This window comes from Amblyomma americanum, chromosome 2 (assembly GCF_052857255.1).
Source record: "Amblyomma americanum isolate KBUSLIRL-KWMA chromosome 2, ASM5285725v1, whole genome shotgun sequence".
Lineage (NCBI taxonomy): Eukaryota > Metazoa > Arthropoda > Arachnida > Ixodida > Ixodidae > Amblyomma > Amblyomma americanum.
Genome location: NC_135498.1, coordinates 64,263,707 through 64,282,285, shown reverse-complemented (window position 1 = coordinate 64,282,285; position 18,579 = coordinate 64,263,707). Strand labels below are relative to the sequence as shown.

General features: G+C 45.6%; 3 non-coding genes across 3 annotated transcripts; 1 reads left to right on the top strand and 2 right to left on the bottom strand.

The window, feature by feature from the left end:
- Nucleotides 1-4,337: 4,337 nt before the first annotated feature.
- On the bottom strand, nucleotides 4,338-4,428 carry TRNAY-GUA (transfer RNA tyrosine (anticodon GUA)). The gene is given in 2 exon segments: nucleotides 4,338-4,373; nucleotides 4,392-4,428. It is a non-coding gene; the product is annotated as a tRNA-Tyr (tRNA).
- Nucleotides 4,429-10,109: 5,681 nt separating this feature from the next.
- On the bottom strand, nucleotides 10,110-10,182 carry TRNAK-CUU (transfer RNA lysine (anticodon CUU)). Its single transcript has one exon. It is a non-coding gene; the product is annotated as a tRNA-Lys (tRNA).
- A 7,919-nt stretch (nucleotides 10,183-18,101) lies between these two features.
- On the top strand, nucleotides 18,102-18,174 carry TRNAA-AGC (transfer RNA alanine (anticodon AGC)). The gene has a single exon. It is a non-coding gene; the product is annotated as a tRNA-Ala (tRNA).
- Nucleotides 18,175-18,579: the final 405 nt, after the last annotated feature.

Sequence of the window (18,579 nt, the reverse complement as noted above, 5' to 3'; positions counted from 1 at the left end):
TTTTGCTAGCCCCGGCATCTGCCATCGATACTGAAGCACCTGAGCTGGGGCAGCGGAAATAAAGGACAGCAGGCAGAATGGAGAAATGAAATGAAAGAGGTGAGGGGACAGGAATAGAGGACAGGGGGAGAAGTAATATGTACAAACTATTTACACAATAAGTAATGTGTCCAGGTTGTGCGCGTGATTAGTTCATTTTAGAGGAATTAAATCACACACGCGCACAGCACTGTGTAGGCTACAACTGGAGTGGGGCGTCCAGTTATTAATCGTTCAAGGTAGAACTCGCGGAGCGTTCGGTCACTGCGTGTAACTACCTGACGGAGAACAGACGGGACGTCAAGCCCGTGTGTTCGAGGAATGCACAGAGGCTCACCAAAGTTCGCTCACGAGTGCGCGCACTGCCCTGCGGCCACAATAGCGTCTTGATGGAGTCTGGTAGTATGCCCTGCGCCCTATAGGCCGCGCTCATATCGCGACGAGCATCGGCGAACGCGGAGCAGCGAAGGAGCAGATGTTCTAGTGTTTCCACTGCACCGCATCCGTCACACACATCACTCATCGCGATTCCGTGCCGCACCCGTCGTTCCCCGGGCCACACGCAGCCAATGCGCGCACGGAGGATCATTGCACGTTGCGACCGTGTAAGTGCGCGACAGCCGGTGACACTGTCGATGCGCTCACCTCCCGCGATGCGTGGGTCGGGGTGCTGCTTTCGGAGATGGTCGTGAATGGCCGCACGCACGTCCTCCAGCGCAAGGGGCAGATCGCTGGCAGGTAGTTGGTGTGCAGCGGTCGCGAGGTCGTCAGCTTCTTCGTTGCCGGCGATGCCGCAGTGACCGGGCACCCACTGTGCACGCACGGCACAACCTCTCTGCGCGAGGCGCTCGATGCGCGAGCGAATTTCCCGCACTAGTGGGGTACCGCGGCCGTTAGATTGCAGGCGGCTGAGGGCGGCGCGGGAGTCGCACCGTGCAGAGCACTCCTGTAGAGCGGAGGAGAAACGCAAAAGGAGACCGTGTGAGGTGCGATGTCAGTGCACGTTGAAGATGGAAAACGAAAATTGGTTTTGAGGAGAGGTAATGCCGCAGTGACTGTATCACATATCTCGGTGGACACTCGAACCACGCTGTATGCTAGGGGATAAAGGAGGGCTCAGTGAAAGAAGAAAGTAAGCAAGAGGTACCATCTAAGGAATAATAATAATAATAATAAAATAATAATAATATTAATAATTGTATTTGTAAAGGAAATGGTGCAGTATCTGTCTCGTATATCGTTGGACACCTGAACCGCGCCGTAAGGGAAGGGATTAGGAAGGGAGTGAAAGAAGAAAGGAAGAAAGAGGTGCCGTAGTGGAGGTGCTCCGGGATAATTTCGACCACCTGGGGATCTTTAACGTGCACTGACATCGCACAGCACACGGGCGCCTTAGCGTTTTGCCTCCATAAAAACGCAGCCGCCGCGGTCGGGATCGAACCCGGGAACTCCTGATCAGTAGCCGAGCGCTCTAACCACTGAGCCACCGCGGCGTGTTCTTAGGAATAATTCGATCACTCGCCGCACACCACACGGGCGCATTTTGCGCACGGGCGTTAAAGGTCCCTACGTGGTTGAAATTATTTCGGAGACTTCCACTACGGCACCACTTCCTTTCTTCTTTCACTTTCTCCGTTATTCCTTTATTACGGCGCGGTTCGGGTGTCACCGAAATATGTGAGACAGTTACTGCGTCATTTCCTTCCCTCAAAACCAATTTTCAATTTTTCCAGTGGCAAGGAAGGTGCCAGGCAGCTCGAGCTAACACGTGCGCATTACACGCCTTTCCTGAGAGAGCATCTCGTTTGTGAAGCTTTATACCAGGTGTTACCCGCCGCGGTGGCTCAGTGGTTAGGGCGCTCGGCTACTGATCCGGGGTTCCCGGGTTCGAACCCGACCGCGGCGGCTGCGTTTATATGGAGGCAAAACGCTGAGGCACCCGTGTGCGGTGCGGTGTCAGTGCACGTTAAAGATACCCAGGTGGTCAAAATTATTCCGGAGCCTTCATCTACGGCACCTCTTCCTTTCTTCTTTCACTCCCTCCTTTATCCCTTCCCTTACGGCGTAGTTCAGGTGTCCAACGATGTATGAGACAGATACTGCGCCACTTCCTCCCCCCCCCTCAAAAAAATTTAATTATTATTTACGTAGTGTTAAAATTACAATGTTATTTTATTATATTAAGTGACTTAATTTTCAGTTTTTTTTATTCATTGAACAATTTTTATTGCCATCAAAACAGGCGTTTGTTCCCTGCTCCTGGCACGTAAGCCTGGAAGACGGGGAGTTGCGCGTCCGCGGTTAGAGACTGGCTGGCAGTCCTTGACAGTTGATTCCAGTTGATTCCCAGTTGACTGCAACGGCAATTAATTAGCTGGGAACAAACTGGAATCAACTGGTTCTTGGGGAAAGGAAATGGCGCAGTATCTTTCGCACATCTCGGCGGACACCTTTTCCAGATTTTATATATATATACATATATATATATATATATATATATATATATATATATATATATATATATATATATATATATATATATATATATATATATATATATATATATATTATCGCCTCTGTACAGATCCTACGACCCGAATGGCAGGAGGTCCTGGCTGCTTCCGAAGTTCCGTATAACTGGGCCGGTCGGCGGTGTCTATTTCGTGCTGGTCTCATCCTGTAGCAAGGTAACGGTTTTAGGGTGTCACGCTCGCGTTACTTTAACTTTTCATGTTTTCTACTCCGCGCTGGAAAGACCACTGCCGAGTACTTTACAATCATGGTGGCGCTAAATATTCTGTGATTTAGTAGTGAGCTATAATGGAAGTGCTGACTCTATCGAAGGACGCATCTATAGTGATTCGAGCACAGGTGGAGAAGGAAACACGCCCTACTTTTTTCGACAAAAATTTTGGGGATTTGAAAATTGTAAGGTACGTACTGTTATTCTTGTAAACTAAAAAAAAAAACATTTTATGTGGTCAGCACAACGGCGCGCTTACTTTTCGCTTGTATTAATCGTAAAATAAAGCCACAATCAAGTAAATACGCAATTTGTTTTTCTTTGTTCTGAAAAAGCTACTTCCAGTGAAGGAAACACTTGTGCTGTTGTCTTCCATTAATCACTTGGGGTTTTTGGGCTGTCGCGATCGAGTAGGGTTTAGCACCCACTCCAGAGGAAAGTAGTAGTAGTAGTAGTAGTAAGTGTTTATTTAAAAATAATAATAATACTAGAAGTTAAAAGATTTTTGCTAGCCCCGGCATCTGCCATCACTGTGGCGGCGGCACCTGAGCTGGGGCAGCGGAAATAAAGGATAGCAGGCAGTATGAAGAAGTGAAATGAAAGAGATGAGGGGACTGCAAGAAAGGACATAGGGAGTGGTCATATATACACTATTTACAAGGGTAACAATAAAGTTGTCCAGGTTGTGCGCATGTGCAGTCAAGAAAGAAAATATAAAAAATAAAAACGTGCGCAACACTTTGCACACAACAGCTGGGGTGGGGCGCCCAGCTGTTAATACTCTTAGGTAGTGCACGCGGAGCGTTCGGTCACTGCGTGTAACTACCTGGCGGAGAACAGACGGTACGTCAAGCCCGTCTGTTCGAGAAATGCACAGAGGCTCACCAAGGTTCGCTCACGGGTGCGCGCACTGCCCTGCGGCCACAATAGCGTCTTGAGAGGGAGGGCTCTTCAGTGTTTTCGGCATGAACAAAACAACGGCAGCAGTTCGGAAGCAAAGGAGCGCACTAGTACGGAAAGCAAATGATTTCAGGGCCAACCTTGGGGCCAACGCTCTCCTGCAGCTCGTGGACAACCACCTCCCTTTGCACTCATTGCACTACGAGATGGGACCAGACGGTGATCGTGTCTCCACCTGTCGGACCTCGGCGCAGGCTTTTCTGCGTCGTATTGTCATTTTTATAAGGAAGATGGCGCTACGACGCTACAGATCTGTTTGGAGCAAATTTTGAGGGACCATCCTCCATGGGAGGGACCAACGTTTGGAGGGACTACTGGGATCTCGCACCTCAATTCTTTTCTTACAAACAATGCCGAGTGAGAGTGCGATATAAGTATATATTAAGGCTGGAAATTTTAAATCAATACACAACGGCAGGAAGGCGCGTCGGCACTGATCGTCATATACTTAGAGCTGAGAAAATAAAGGACACTTCTCCCTGTCGCATTTTTAAAAAAGAGCCACAAAAGGAAGGATAGAGAAAAGGCTAAAATATGTTTTTCAGCACAATTCGCAGTTGCCAGTTCATATTTATTTGAGCACTTAAAAAAACATTCCGTCGAGCCGGATTCGAACCAGCGACCTATGGATGTCCGTAGTACGAAACCTCTACAGTCCACCGCTCTACCAACTGAGCTATCGACGGAGACGGGACTGCACGCCCATCTTTGCTGGGTGTATGCCGGGGTAGACATGACGGAGACTAGCATGCTCTTTAAATATTGCATAATGCATTCTTTGCCATTTCCGACATCCTGTTTTCTTGACTGACGATCGATGCGTCGCGTGGACATCGTACTGGACCCTGTAACCTGCGTGTTCATTTGATTAAGGGACGGGGGTGTTGATGCATTCCAAAAGTGTTTTTTTTTTTTTTTTTGTAGCCAAGAAGTGCCTCTATGTGCACTTCGCCAAATATATGACCATATTAGAGGCGCTCAATTCCCGCCGGCCGCTCGTAATTATGGTTACCATTTATTAGCATTTTGTGCCAACCGCGGCCGTTACTTCGTACTATTTCCACAGCTCGTCACTCCATCCAACTATCGGCCGCCCTCGCGGTCACGTCTTTCTTTTACTACCCACTCCAACAATTGATAGTTTTACGCTTTACACGTCGTACACGCTTGTACAATTCTTCTTTTTCAACTCGGCTCCAACCTTTTTCTTTTCATCATTCGCTGCGTTATTCTTGGTGTGATTTCTGGCCTTTTTGTTAATTAGCATCCAAATTTTGGCAACATGAGCCAGGATACCTCATGTTGCCAAAATGCTTTTTTGCAGTATGTCTAAGTTTCTTAATATACGTTTCAAATTTTCTGAAAATAAGTATGAAAACTACTATGAACTTCTATTGTGTAGGCATGCACCAAAAATTTTCTTTGCCTACTCTCTCCATTCTCCCTTTTCCTGTTACCTCACATGGTTTGTCAGTGTTTTTAAAGGTTCTTTCTGGCGAAGTAACGATTTTCCAGTGGGTAGAGTTGCTGCACTAGCCATAGTACTTTCCCCTACTCTGCAACAGGCAAGCAGGTATGTTTCCGTCCCTGCCAAGATAGCTTTCCACTCAAACTAGATCCAACAAGGCCCTATGTTTACGTATCCACCAAGCAAGGCTATGCCTTCTTGCTTAATGCGTCAGCTCGTTTCCCTTTTGTGTTCTGCTCCTGTAGTATTTTTTTTTCAAGTGTTGCTTGCACCATCCTTCGCACCAACTCTTCATTTCACATCTCAGTTCTTCCACACTTCTTTAATATATATTTACAAGTTCTTGGAGACTACCACTAAGTCCAAGTTTACTGCCTCTTATGTCAGCAAGCGTAACTAGCAAAAGTTTGCCTGGTTTCCTGTATATAAAGTTTTGACTGTTGACTCTTCATTACTTTTTCTAGTTCTGAGGTGAGCATGTGCATCTGTTCATGCTGTAGATGCCATTGACCAGTGACATACCTCACTGCCAACTGCAGGCTTATTGTTTCATAATATCCTTTTCACCATGGTGCCTGCATGATCTACAATAAACTTGCAATCAAACCCTTGTGGTTGGTTTGTTTTGTTCTGGAGTACATTTTGTAGCTCCTTAATCGTGCAGCATGTCTTTGCCAGCTCTCTAGGGCATTGCTGTATTGCTGCTGTAGACAGCTGAACTTAATCCTCTTCTTGCTGTGAATCGTCAAAAAGCTGGTGGGAAGTGCTGGCAGACATGACTTTGAGAACCTGAAGTGCTAGCAAGCAATAAGTTCCTCCTTCACATGCCTGACACAGCGGATTGTCACATGTACGAACATTGTGGCTCCTTGCTGTAGAAGCTCTCCCTTTACACCATCATTACACCACACCCTGCATGAATTCAACATTATGCAGAGAAAGCAACAAACTATGTATGGTTTGACCATAACACAGCAGTATTACACAAAATACCTACCCAAGTTTGCATAATTCATGTCAAATTTCCAATAATATACAATAAAGAACCCATTTTCATTGAGCCATACTAGAACTGGAAGCATACTGGAAGCATCTAGTACTTTCTGTGACAATTAAGGGTACAATACTATAAAAGCAACCTTTGTAATAACACTTTTATTGGCATTTGTTGGGGTCATGCATAGTTTGCACATTGTATGTTGGCTCCTCTTTTGGCACAGAAATAGTAAAATACACTTCAGTCACTTTGGAGACTTTTCATTTCCAGCAATGCTCATCATCAGCAGCAGTTCAGCTTGCTCCCTCATGATGTTGTCATTGAAGTGCACTGCAGCCAGCTGAACCCTGAGAAGAAGTGATCAAGTCTAGTGTACTAAACATCAAAGCTTATGTACCTTGCTTGAATTCCATCCTTTGAGAAGCCTGACTAGGCAGCAAACTGTATCAGCAGGCAATGACTCAGTGCCTGAACATCAGGAGACAGTTGGAAAATGTCATGTAGCAGCTACAGGCAGTCCATAATTGCCATCAGGTGCAGCAAGGTTTTTGAACCTGGAAGATATGTCATCAGATCAAGGCCAATTATTCTTTCATTACCACAGCCAGGAATTCAACATCCCACAAAAATGCCACCAAACACCATTCAACACCAGTAACATGGCCACTCCCATTGCCAGCTTTCAAAGGGAGCATGTAGGCATTTTTTATAGAGTCCCAATGGCCTTCATGCTTGCACAATTAAGCTATGATTAAGTACTCCACAGACTGACGACAAGTTCCCATTGCCTAAGCTCATAGCAGCCTCCAAATGCAGGTCACTGAGGTTACCATCAATCCATTTTTGAATGATACAGCACTTCCAGCTTCCTTGTTAGGCAGTTGCATCAAATGCCGCTGATCAATGTGGCTCCACTGCTGTCGACTCTCAAAGGCAGCTCTTAAAGGCTACAAACTAACGTTAGAACGTAAAAGCGCAAAAAACACAAGGACACAGACTAAGGCAGACAACACGAGCGCTTTGTTGTCTGCCTCGTGTTGTCTGCCTTAGTCTGTGTCCTTGTGTTTTTTGCGCTTTTACGTTCAGAATGGAAAACCAACTCGCCCAAATGCAGCCATTACTAACGTTAGACTTGAAGACATAGTCAATGAAAATAGCCTTGAACTAGTCTCCCATTCCTGTGTACTCATCTGAATTTTTTCATGCAATATGAAATGGTAGGAATGTTTTCATCTTACTCTTGTTTGAAATATTTGCAGTAGACTGTGTTTGAGTATTTGCAGTAGAATATGTGCAGTAGCACAAAAGGGATATGTCATGAAAATAGAGGGATACACTCCTGGTGACCTGCAGGTATCTACAAGGCCAACAAAGCAAGAGAAGGTCACGAGAATGGCTTTTAGCTCGTAGAGTTCCGCGAAACATAATTAAAAATACATTGAAGCCCTGCTTGAAGTTTTCACTATGCTGCATGCAGTGGAGAACAGTGACCGTTATAAAATCAATGTAATTAGTGAAGTTATCACTGCATTAATTACAAATTTTTGATGTAGCAAAAAGGCACATATAAATAAGTGTGGGGTTGGCAAAAGTTAAAAGTAAATGACATGCCATCTTACACAGAAACGTTACCAGTATTTTATGATACATTTCACAGACATGCCAAAACTTGTCATTTTGGTACATATAGTGTCGCACTGCACAGGTAGCTGCCCATCATCTTCCTTCCGATCAAGACTGTCCTCTGTCTCTAGTGGTTGTAGCGTTGAGGCAGCCAGTGCACTGAATCTAGGTCGTATATGGGGAAACTGGTCACGCGCTCTGTCTGCATGCACCTTGGACGCACCCACAACTTTCGGGTTCAGATGCACCTAGGCGCCATGATTTTGAGCACTTTTTACAATATCCATTTATCACGAGGGTAGTAGCCACTTGCTCTTTTCTCTTGTCCACTACTTACCAAAACACCACAGTATGTGCAGCTGCTCGCTTCAGACCATTGCCTTGCAGTATGCGTTGAGACAGTGTGCCGTACGTGCGGAGAGCGCAAGAACTTATTTAGTCTATCCTAGAAGAAAAGCACATGCAATAATCTAAATGTTGGCAGCTTATGACCCGCTGAATAGTCTGCGATTTCTAAAGAGGAACAACAGGTATGAACATATATAGTTTCTTATGCTGTACTAGAAACACTATAGAATGCCCACATCATTTACCTTCCTACTAGCTAAGAAGCAGCGCTGTCATCCCTTGTACACACCACAGCAAACTTTTTGAATCCACCCAGCATCACCCATGGGTAGGAAACGGGGACCGGCAAAGCTTTTTTAAAGTTCCAGCGACTTCAAGCAATACCACCTAGTTATCACCTAGATAGATAACTAGGTGGTACTGCTTCAAGCGTAGTAGTAGCTCTATGCTTCAAGCCGTTTTGAGAGGCTGCGCCATCTGGGGAGCTGCGAAGCACAGCTCCGAACTCACATTGGTTGCCTTGCAGTACGCTAGATGACGCAGCCTCTCGAACCAGCTGCGTCGCTCGCCGTGACGAAAATTATGCTGCGGTTGGCTGCAATTTTCTTCCGATTCTGGAGAATCCAGAAAAGTTCCGATGTAAAATTGTTTATCTAAAAACGCAGACTATCATAAGCCACCTTGTAGTCACAGGTGAAGCCCAAATAGCCGGTTCAGGAGAGTGGTGTAATTAAATTGTTATTACCACGATGAAGGCTCGTTTCAGCTCCGAATAAACACAAAGTACGCAAATGGCTGCCGGATTTATTCAATACCGCCTTTGAGAGCCACACTTGGCTTTCAGCGGCAATGCACTGGTCGCCTCAAGAGGCCTGAAGCGATGGTGGCAGCGTCTGTCTAAAGAAACCAACCGCAAAGATGCATGCGCGTGGCGACATTTTCGGAATGGGCTCGGAGTCTACACTTTTACCATGATTTTAGGTGCATCAACACCTGCGTGTTGCAGATCTCGCGTGGCGGACGATTCGTTGCGGTCCCTTCCTGCTGTCCTAGCGCTTCAGAAGTGTAAGCAATCGACGAAGTTTGATGGCGCGACTTCCGCTGCTCGCCGATATGAATATGCCCTTCCGCTGTTTCCGCGGCCGCTCAGATTTCCCACCGAGTGTGGGCAGTAGCAGTAAAGCAGATTAGAATTTCATTTTTCGAACGTAGGGGGCGGTTCTGAACAAGGGTGAAACTCGAAGTTGCTTGAGAAGGACCTAACGAGAATTGGATTCGTCGCATTTCGAACGTAGGGGATCCACGGTTCTGAAGTACGGTGAAACTCGAAGTTGCATGAGAAGGACCCAACGAGAATTGGATTCGTCGCATTTCGAAAGAATAAAAAAGCCGATTCTTGATAATTCGCTCTAGAAGGGGACGAAATGTTAATTCGAATTATGCGGAGCCCAAATGAAGAGGGAAGTTTTTATCCACGATATGCTGTTGGGACCAAAACACACCAGCCGTTCAAATTAAGATAGTTTGAATTATCGAAAATCCACCATTTGAAAAGTGCGCACGACCGGAATAAATAAAATGAAACGGAACATCTTGGAAGCGTTTCGTTGAGCTCCGGCGCGGCCTCCGGGCCGCGTCCCATAGAAGTGGCAGGACGGATTCCATCTGTAAACGGACCTTTAAAAAACCGTAGAGACATTTAAGGAATTACAGGAGGTTTGAAGAAAAAAAAAGAGCGAGAGCTAGCTGAAGGTCCCAGGCAACGTAGGCTGGGATGGGTAAATTGTGACCATTGAAGAGATAAATGCCGGGATTTTTGTTTCCACAGTTGTGGGCAAAAAAGTATGTGCCACCAGCGCATTCATTTATCGATGGTCTCGAATAACGTAGCTAGCAGCTACACAATCTCCATCCAAAATAAATAAGTAAAGCGCCCAACGTGGGGCTCGAACCCACGACCCTGAGATTAAGAGTCTCATGCTCTACCGACTGAGCTAGCCGGGCGACACGGGAGATTTGCCTAAAAAGACCACGTGAGGGATGGGAGCAAGAAGTGAAAGGGGAGAGGATGTGTTGTGAGAAAGCGATAGAACGTGATGTTGAAGGGGAGAGGCCAGTGGCGTCACGCATCAAGGCGTCACAGCAGCCGGCCTGCAATCTTCATCCGAACTCTCCATGTGGGAAGCAGTGCGTAGCGTTGCCTCTCGCGTTTTTCACCATTTCATTCTGCCAGCCGTCTGCAGCAAGAAATGTGAGGGCCCGCGGACAGTCTCGCCGGGCGCGTCGTGTCACCGCGCTATGGTGGCCACCACAACCGCGCGTAGGGTACGTGCCGCTGGCCCCAGCGGCACATCTGGTCACGCGGCCTCGCCAGGTCTTGCGCAGGAGTGTTGAAGCGAACAAACTTCGCCAACACATTCGGTTGAAGAGGGCAGGGAAGACGACACACAGGATGTTTGAGAGCTTGCGCTGATGTTTAGCGCACTTTTTTTTTTAAATAACTGAACGGAAGAAAAACACCATTCCCCATTTAGCATCAAAATGTTACACCAGTATATGCTACTATTGTGTTTTGGTCAAAAATAAATTGGCTTTTCTTAATGTCCTTTTTTCTCTCTAATTTTTTTTATGTTTCAGGTAAACGGTGGAACAATGTTTATTACCCTTGTAAACAACATAAATGCAGCCTTCTCAGAAATTGCAAAGCAACCCTGTACGAACATGCAAGCCCGCAGTAAAGTGAACTAGACCCGCCGCAATGCCTTCTAGAACATGCACTGTAACCGCCGGTTGTGAAGGTACACAAAAACTTAATCAACGCTATCAATGGCAAGCACACAAAGTGAACGGATTTAGTTGCAAAATATACTGCTAGTTGAAAAACATTTTTAATATACAGTGGGAAAAGTTCTCGGAGCCAATGCTACTTGAAAAATATTTGTGATGCTGCTTTATAGTTATGATTAAAAACGTTTAGAAGACTATATAATAAAACGATGTTTATTGAAACGTAATATTTGTAAAGCAACATGTAACATTATTTTAAAGTTTCAACATTATAATCACGCTTAAAAGGCAGCATGGCAATAACGATTACTTTCAATGTTAAGCTAATATGTTCTGTATAACATATAACGTTTTATGTCAGTTTTAAAAATCCACCGTTCCAGTTGAAACATATAACGTTTCTGCAGCTTACATAACATTCTTATAACACTATTCTAATAATGGTCGCTACCTTGGCCATGAATTATTCGCTCCAAGATAATCGTCTGTCCGCATCGTAAGCGGCGTAATCGTTAACTAGAGTGGGATCGTTATCGTTAATTGGGTTAAGGATTGTTTGCTGTACGCCCAGGCAGGAATATAACGTCAATTCAGTCTTTGTCCATTCTTGGCTGTCGTCGTTCTCGTCCTCGCGATAAAAGCTCCTTGAACAATGGTTTAAATATTTGTCACTCTACTTCAAAACTTCATTGCTGCTTTTTCAAAACAAACACTTCCTTTCGATTTTCCACGCATGCACAAAGCTATAGCTCATGTCTGCTGCATGCTTAATTGGAACGTATTCTACGTGCCCCTATCTTCAAATCCTTTTTGTGCCCTCACGACGAGCCCTGTGCGCGCTCATCTCGCACGTGGGAAGAATTAAACAGCTTAATGATGGATATTCTTTCATTATTGGCTAGGATACGTTAGCTAGCGCGCGGTAAAATGGCAGGACTGTCAACTACAACGTTGTGCAGAGTCGGAAAAAGTAATAAGTGACGTAATATACCAGAAATGTGCCCCTATACTTTCAAAGTTCCTCCCCACCAGAAACTGTTCATAAACGCCAGGTAGGGTGGGAAGTGAAAGGTGCCGTTAAAAAGAGCAGCGCGCATTAGTCAATTACCATCATTTCCAGCTTTCTCGGGCAAAAATTTTGAAAACTGGAAAATTGTAAGACACTGTTATGGAAATATTGAAGGTACGTAATGGCCCATTATTCTGATATATAACAAAATCTTTCTTCTAAAGTGTTTCCATCGATTGCATCGCACAGTTAAGACTGCCATAGAAAACCAATGGGGAACGCTTTTGACGATAGCAAAAGCGTTAATAGAAAAAAAAAATACAAGACTGCCGTCGGGTGATCTGCGGATATATTGATATTGATACTGACATCTTAAATTATATGAAAAAAGTCCGTTCATAAACGGTTTTCCGCTCAAAAATGATTTTGTCCAGAATTGCTGGGTATGATGGCGGCCTGTATAAACCGTTTGAATAGATGGGTCGAGCTGGAGATGTGTCTGTAACGCTACGCTGCGTTTTACAATTCATTTCTTGGATTCATTGTTGAAGAGATAGAGACACCAATTTTTTTTTATTGTCCCTATTTACCCTGAATTGTGCGTAGTGATGCCATAAGCATGGAACACGGTTGAAAAACCAGGAACACGCATTATATAATTTATCTCAATTGCTCCATCATGAACTAATCACGCGTGCAACCTGTGCACATTTGTTATTGTGTAAACAGTTGTAAATAAATGTAAATCCTCTCTTCCTGTCCCCTCACCTGTTTCATTTCATTTCTCCATTCTGTCCGCTATCCTTTATTTCCGCTGCTCCAGCTCAGGTGCTTGAGTATCGATGGCAGATGCCTGGGCTAGCAAAAATCTTTTACTTCCTTTCTATTATTGTTTTAATAAACCACCACCACTACTACTACTACTACTACTACTACTACTACTACTACTACTACTACTACTACTACTACTACTACTACTACTACTACTACTAATTTATCTTATTGCTTGTGTTAATTAAAACTGCGATTTGGGCGAATTGGTAATGATTCATTGTTAAACAGCGCGGGAAGACGGGACGCAAGAAAGAACGAAGCGTAAAACAAACGTTTATTATAGTTGTAGTTGTGGTACGGCCTGCAGTGTGACTAGTCTGCGACACATTTACCGATCAGGGCCCTCGTTTCGAACCCGGCCATGGGGCCGCGTTTCGACCAAGGCGAAACCCAAAAAGCCGCCCGTGTGCTGTGCGACGTCAGTGCACTTTAAAGATACCCAGGTGGTCGAAACTATTCCGGAGCCCTCCACTACGGCACCTCTTTCTTCCTTTGTTCTTTCACCCCCACCTTCCTTACGGTGCGGTTCGGGTGTCCACCGAGATATGTGAGACAGTTACTGCGTCATTTCCTTTCCTAAAAAATTCAAATTTTCCTTTTTCCCAGCCCCGCAGCGGTGGCTCAGTGGTTAGGGCGCTCGACTACTGATCCGGAGTTCCCGGGTTCGAACCCGACCGCGGCGGCTGCGTTTTTATGGAGGAAAAACGCTAAGGCACCCGTGTGCTGTGCGATGTCAGTGCACGTTAAAGATCCCCAGGAGGTCGAAATTATGCCGGAGCCCTCCACTACGGCACCTATTCTTCCTTTTTTCTTTCACTCCCTCCTTTATCCCATCCCTTACGGCGCGGTTCAGGTGTCCAAAGATATATGAGACAGATACTGCGCCATTTCCTTTCCCCAAAAAAACCAATTATAATTATAATTATTATATACACTAGGGACCTAAGTTTGCTTGGCGTTAGCTTGCAGGTTTGCCGCCGACTGTAGCCTCAAACAAGATTTAGGAACCTGGCTTGAGCCTAGCCCGATTATATTATAGCCACGTTTACATGAATGCGACAGAAGTCGACTCCAGTGCCCATTTTGAAGGAAAGAGCAGGCTTTGAGAAGGAAAGGCTTGACCCGTCCTTGATTTCCTTCCTCCATATTTTTGCACTCCCCCTCAAAAAGGGGACTGGAGTCGACTTCTGTCGCATTCATGTAAACGTGGCTCATGTGAGCCGTTCACTTGCCCACAAACTGCCAGTCTTGCTAATATAAAGTGCCGCATAAAGTTCACATGCTATGTGCTAACGGCTTTCACTCACAGCCGTTTTCAAATCGAACAGAGGCTGTCCGAGTGCACGTGTCCATGCGTACACAGTGCATTGAATGGATGTCAAGTTGTCGATTATAAAGGAAACAGGCATTTTTATCGGGCGCTTAAACGTCCCATATTATTTGATTGTCTTAACGCGTGTCATTCCCCGGAGGCGAAATTTAATCTCCTCCTCCTGTTTGACTCCTGCGCCTTTTCATGAAATTATGGTCACGCTGACGTCTGTCTGATCTTCAAACGGCCAAGTTCGGTTGCATAAGCATGCCCTGCGGTCCTGTAAACGCATTCGAGGTACGTCTTCCTTTGTGGCGAGTTTGGGCGCGAGGCCAAGCTTGGAGGTCCTTGCAAATGCCGGGCAGTTTTCCCGCTAGGTACAAAATTAACAATAAAAACGGAAAAAGATGCAGACAGGAAAATGTGAATGGCGGAAGCTTTATCAGCTCAGAATAATGCCGCGTCGTTTAGGGAAGGGGGGACACTATAGTTTAATAACTGGGACGAGTTTGCGCATCTATCTCAAAAGCTGGCGATTGGCGATTGTCCGGACCCTGTAGAGTATCTGCTACGGGTCCAATTGGACTTATTTTTGGAAATGTGGCGGAGAGTTTGAAGGTTGCTTCACTCTCGCCACCGGTTGGCCCGGTATTGCACTGCCTCCGGGATCGGCCTTGTCTTTAGCGCGTCTTTACTATCCTATGATCCATAACAGCGCGACAGACGGGACAAAGAAGAGGAGACACAACACACAGCGCTGACTCACAACTAAAACGTTTATTGGCTGCCAGCCAGTATAAATACTGGCCTGGTGGCCGGGAAAAAATACAAGCACGCTTGACTTGCGTGATATCAAAACATCGCCAGTTCATCAGGCACGTGTCAACATACAAGAGTCATCAGTGCAAAATATCACCCCTACAGCAGGCACGAGTTTTCATTCACAATCAAGGTAGCGGGTTTCCTTATCCGACAAGGCTACAGAGGGAGTGCTGATACACTGATCTGAAGTCCTAGCTATCAGGTGGGCTTCCATTATTTCCCTAGTTAGCGAGTCGCGGTTCTTACCTAATACAGAGCATTCCTTGTAAAGGGGAAAACAAGTTTTTGAGTCGTCGTTGTCTTCCTCGTCATCGTCATCTTCGTTGTCTTCGCAGTTTCTGCAATGTTTTGCTACGTGGCCTGTGATAGCGACACGAGAGACATTATATTGGTGCTCCTTTAATCTTTCGTTAACACATCGGCCAGTTTGGCCGATGTAACATTTGCCACATGACAGAGGTAGAGAGTAGATGACCCCTTCCCGGCAAGGCACGAATTGTTTCGCGTGCCTTATCAAGCAGCTGCGTGGTTCCCTTCCTACTGAATTTACTTTTTTGACCATGCTAGACAGTCGCTTAGGCGCCGAGAAGACCACTTGAACGCCAGCATGCCTCCCAATTCTTTTCAAGTTATGCGAGACTTGGTGCAGATACGGTACTACGGCAATCTTTCTTTTATTTTCCTTCTGTCTCGCTTCACCTATCTTCACCTATCGTCAGCACCAACTCGCCCAACAACTGGTTTTGTTTACTATCCTGTCTTTCTATCCCATATTTCAACTCTCCTACTATCTGCACGTGGTAGCGATTGTGGCTCGGCTTGGGCCAGTGGGCAGGCCTGTGCACTTTCCTTCTCTTTCTTCCTGGCAACAACTTCTCTCTCTCTCTCTCATCTATCTCAAACGGCTTTACACTTAGCGCCTGTGTTCTTGCCAGCATTGCTCATGCGTCTGACTGAATGTAGGTAAATGTTATATATATATTCTACACGATAGTGGTGACCGCGTTGAAGCGCTCATTGCCATTACGAATACTTACTTTTGAGACGTCCCGGTTTAATTAAAAATTTGATAACTGCGGCTTTTCAGTTTATTTGCATTAATGTTATATTAACGACCGAAGCGTGATTATCATACCCAAAAATTCTGGGCAAGCGCATATTTTCAACCGCGAGTTGTTTCTGAACGATATTTTTTCGCACATCGTGAGACTGCACCTTAACAGTCAATATATATCCGCAGATCCCTACTCGGTACGCTTGCAGGCTTCTGCTTTTTATTGTCAAAAACACACTCCTTTGGTTTTCTACGGTAGCCAACTACTGGGTGCGAGGGAAGGACGAACTTTAAAAGCAAGGTTTTGATACTCAGTCGAAGATATTAGACCACTCCCATCAATGAGTTCATAACAGTATGTTACAACATTCCACAGTTGCCTCACAATTAAAATTGGTGTCCAAGAAAGCTGAACTTCATGGCAGTTTTTGTGCGCCTCGTGTGATCTCAAACGCACCTTTGACGTCACAATCGCATATCACTCGCTATTGAAACCGAAAATTATTGGGAGGAGAAACTCAGATATGAATTATTCAGCGTGGCCGAAATCCACGTGGTGACCCATTTTGTTGCACATATCACACAAATGCAGTTCATGAAAATACATGCATGTCAGCGAGTTTTCCGAGTTTTCCCCTTTTGAAGGTGTGAAAGAGCAACTCATAAACAAATGGAAGAGGCAACTCAAGTGGCTACATTCTTCGCAGTCCAAAATATACAGAGCTGTCAGATTTGGTCTGCATCAGCGTACTTCAGACCACGTGTCTCGACCATCGGCTCCAGATGCTCAGACACTTCAGTCGTTGGAGTGGCTGTTATTTGCAACTCATCTGACGTGTGAAAGACAGTGCACTACTACAAAAATATTCTACTACCTGCCTGTCCCTTCATTTATTTTTTATAGTTCGGGAACCGAGATATTTTTCATGATTGGAATAGATAATCATCGTCAGCAGCCTCAATGTGCCAGTGCAAGTCCATGACAAAGGCCTCCCTTGGCCTGTGCCAACTGCGGTACCCTAATCCCCGCAAACTTTCCAATCTAATCAGTCCACGTTAATCTCGATCGCCACCCCCTGCTCGCTTGAAGAGTGCTTATTAATTATATCAATGCATCCTTCTTCGATGAAATTTCCTGCTCAAAAATATATTCCGTGAGAGATTTAACTCAAATAGACGCTTTTGGATTGTCAGGAATTATGTTTGCTTTCCTTTATTGTAATTTTGCTGAATGAAAAGAGTCCTGCGAAGGTTCCGTGCTTATTTGCGCGTGTTGTGAAGTCTGCCATTAACGGCAAAATTTTGCGGCGTCACAAAAAGCCGGTATTCAGCAGTCTTTTCGCGCCCTACTCTGATGTGCTTATCCGGCGAGCGGCAGCGCACTACGGCGCATGCAAAAAGCAGAGATAACTAGCGCGCGCGAGTGTATCTTGCGCAAAGACGCGAAAACACAAAAGCTGGTGAAGAAGCCATTCCAACATGGCAGCGGTCTATTCTACAAATGATACACTTTCTACGCCTAACTTCGCAGAGCGCATGGGCTTCTCGAAACGTAGGCTTCAGAGCAGATTTCGAATGTTGCGCCAAATCCTTGTCACAACCCGTTCGTGTAAGAACAAACATTGCGGCTTAGCGCAAGTGCATTCCACGTGCGGTGCGCGAGCAGTTGATTTCCGCATCGGATGATTTCGGTGGCAAGATCAAGCAAGCTGTGAAAGAGTTGTATGCCCATATATGTCTTGACTTGTTTACGCTGCGTGTGGGTTATAAATTGCATGACTGATGACGCAACTGAACACGCGTTTCTCCTATTTCCTTCTCAGGTCCGGCACAGTAGAGCAGGCACATGACGAAATGGAAGGAGCGGCGACTGCGGGAGGCGGCAAATTTTATGCGAGTTTCGCTGTCAGCCGAAAACGTAGTCTGTGGAATGGGCCGGCACAACTCACAAGGGTAAAGCTGTCAGCGTCACTTAACGCACGGCGGCGGAGCTACGAGTCGTGTAGCAGGCGACACACTGCTAACCGTACTGGTAACGATGCTAGCGAGATACTAAACCGGATCTCGGGCAGCACTACCAGCTTGTAGGCCCTGTAGAACCGTTCGGGGGTGTAGCTCAGATGGTAGAGCGCTCGCTTAGCATGCGAGAGGTACGGGGATCGATACCCCGCACCTCCACAGATTTTTTTCTTGCGAATTGTTTTCTTTTTTTTTTCATGGTTATTGCCAAATCGGGTATCAACCCGCAGCTCCTTCACGACGACCTATTTTTTTTTGTTCACAAACCTTAACGCACCACTTCGTCTTCTTTTCGCTTATCATGCCAGCTGTAACAAACGGCCTGATCTTGCTCCCGTTAATAGTATTTCATACTTATATTGGCTTGAGAAAGGCAGGAGCAAAGCGTTCCCTGGATCCTATGCCTCGCCATCCAGGACGCGAACTTATTCTGGCCGCCAACCTCTAAACCCGTGATGGCTTGCAAGAAAAAAGATAATGCAACATAGCTGTTAGAGTGGGAAGAACGCGGGCGACGTCGGACACCCTCAGTTGTTGCATTTACATGTGTTACACTTAAAGCAA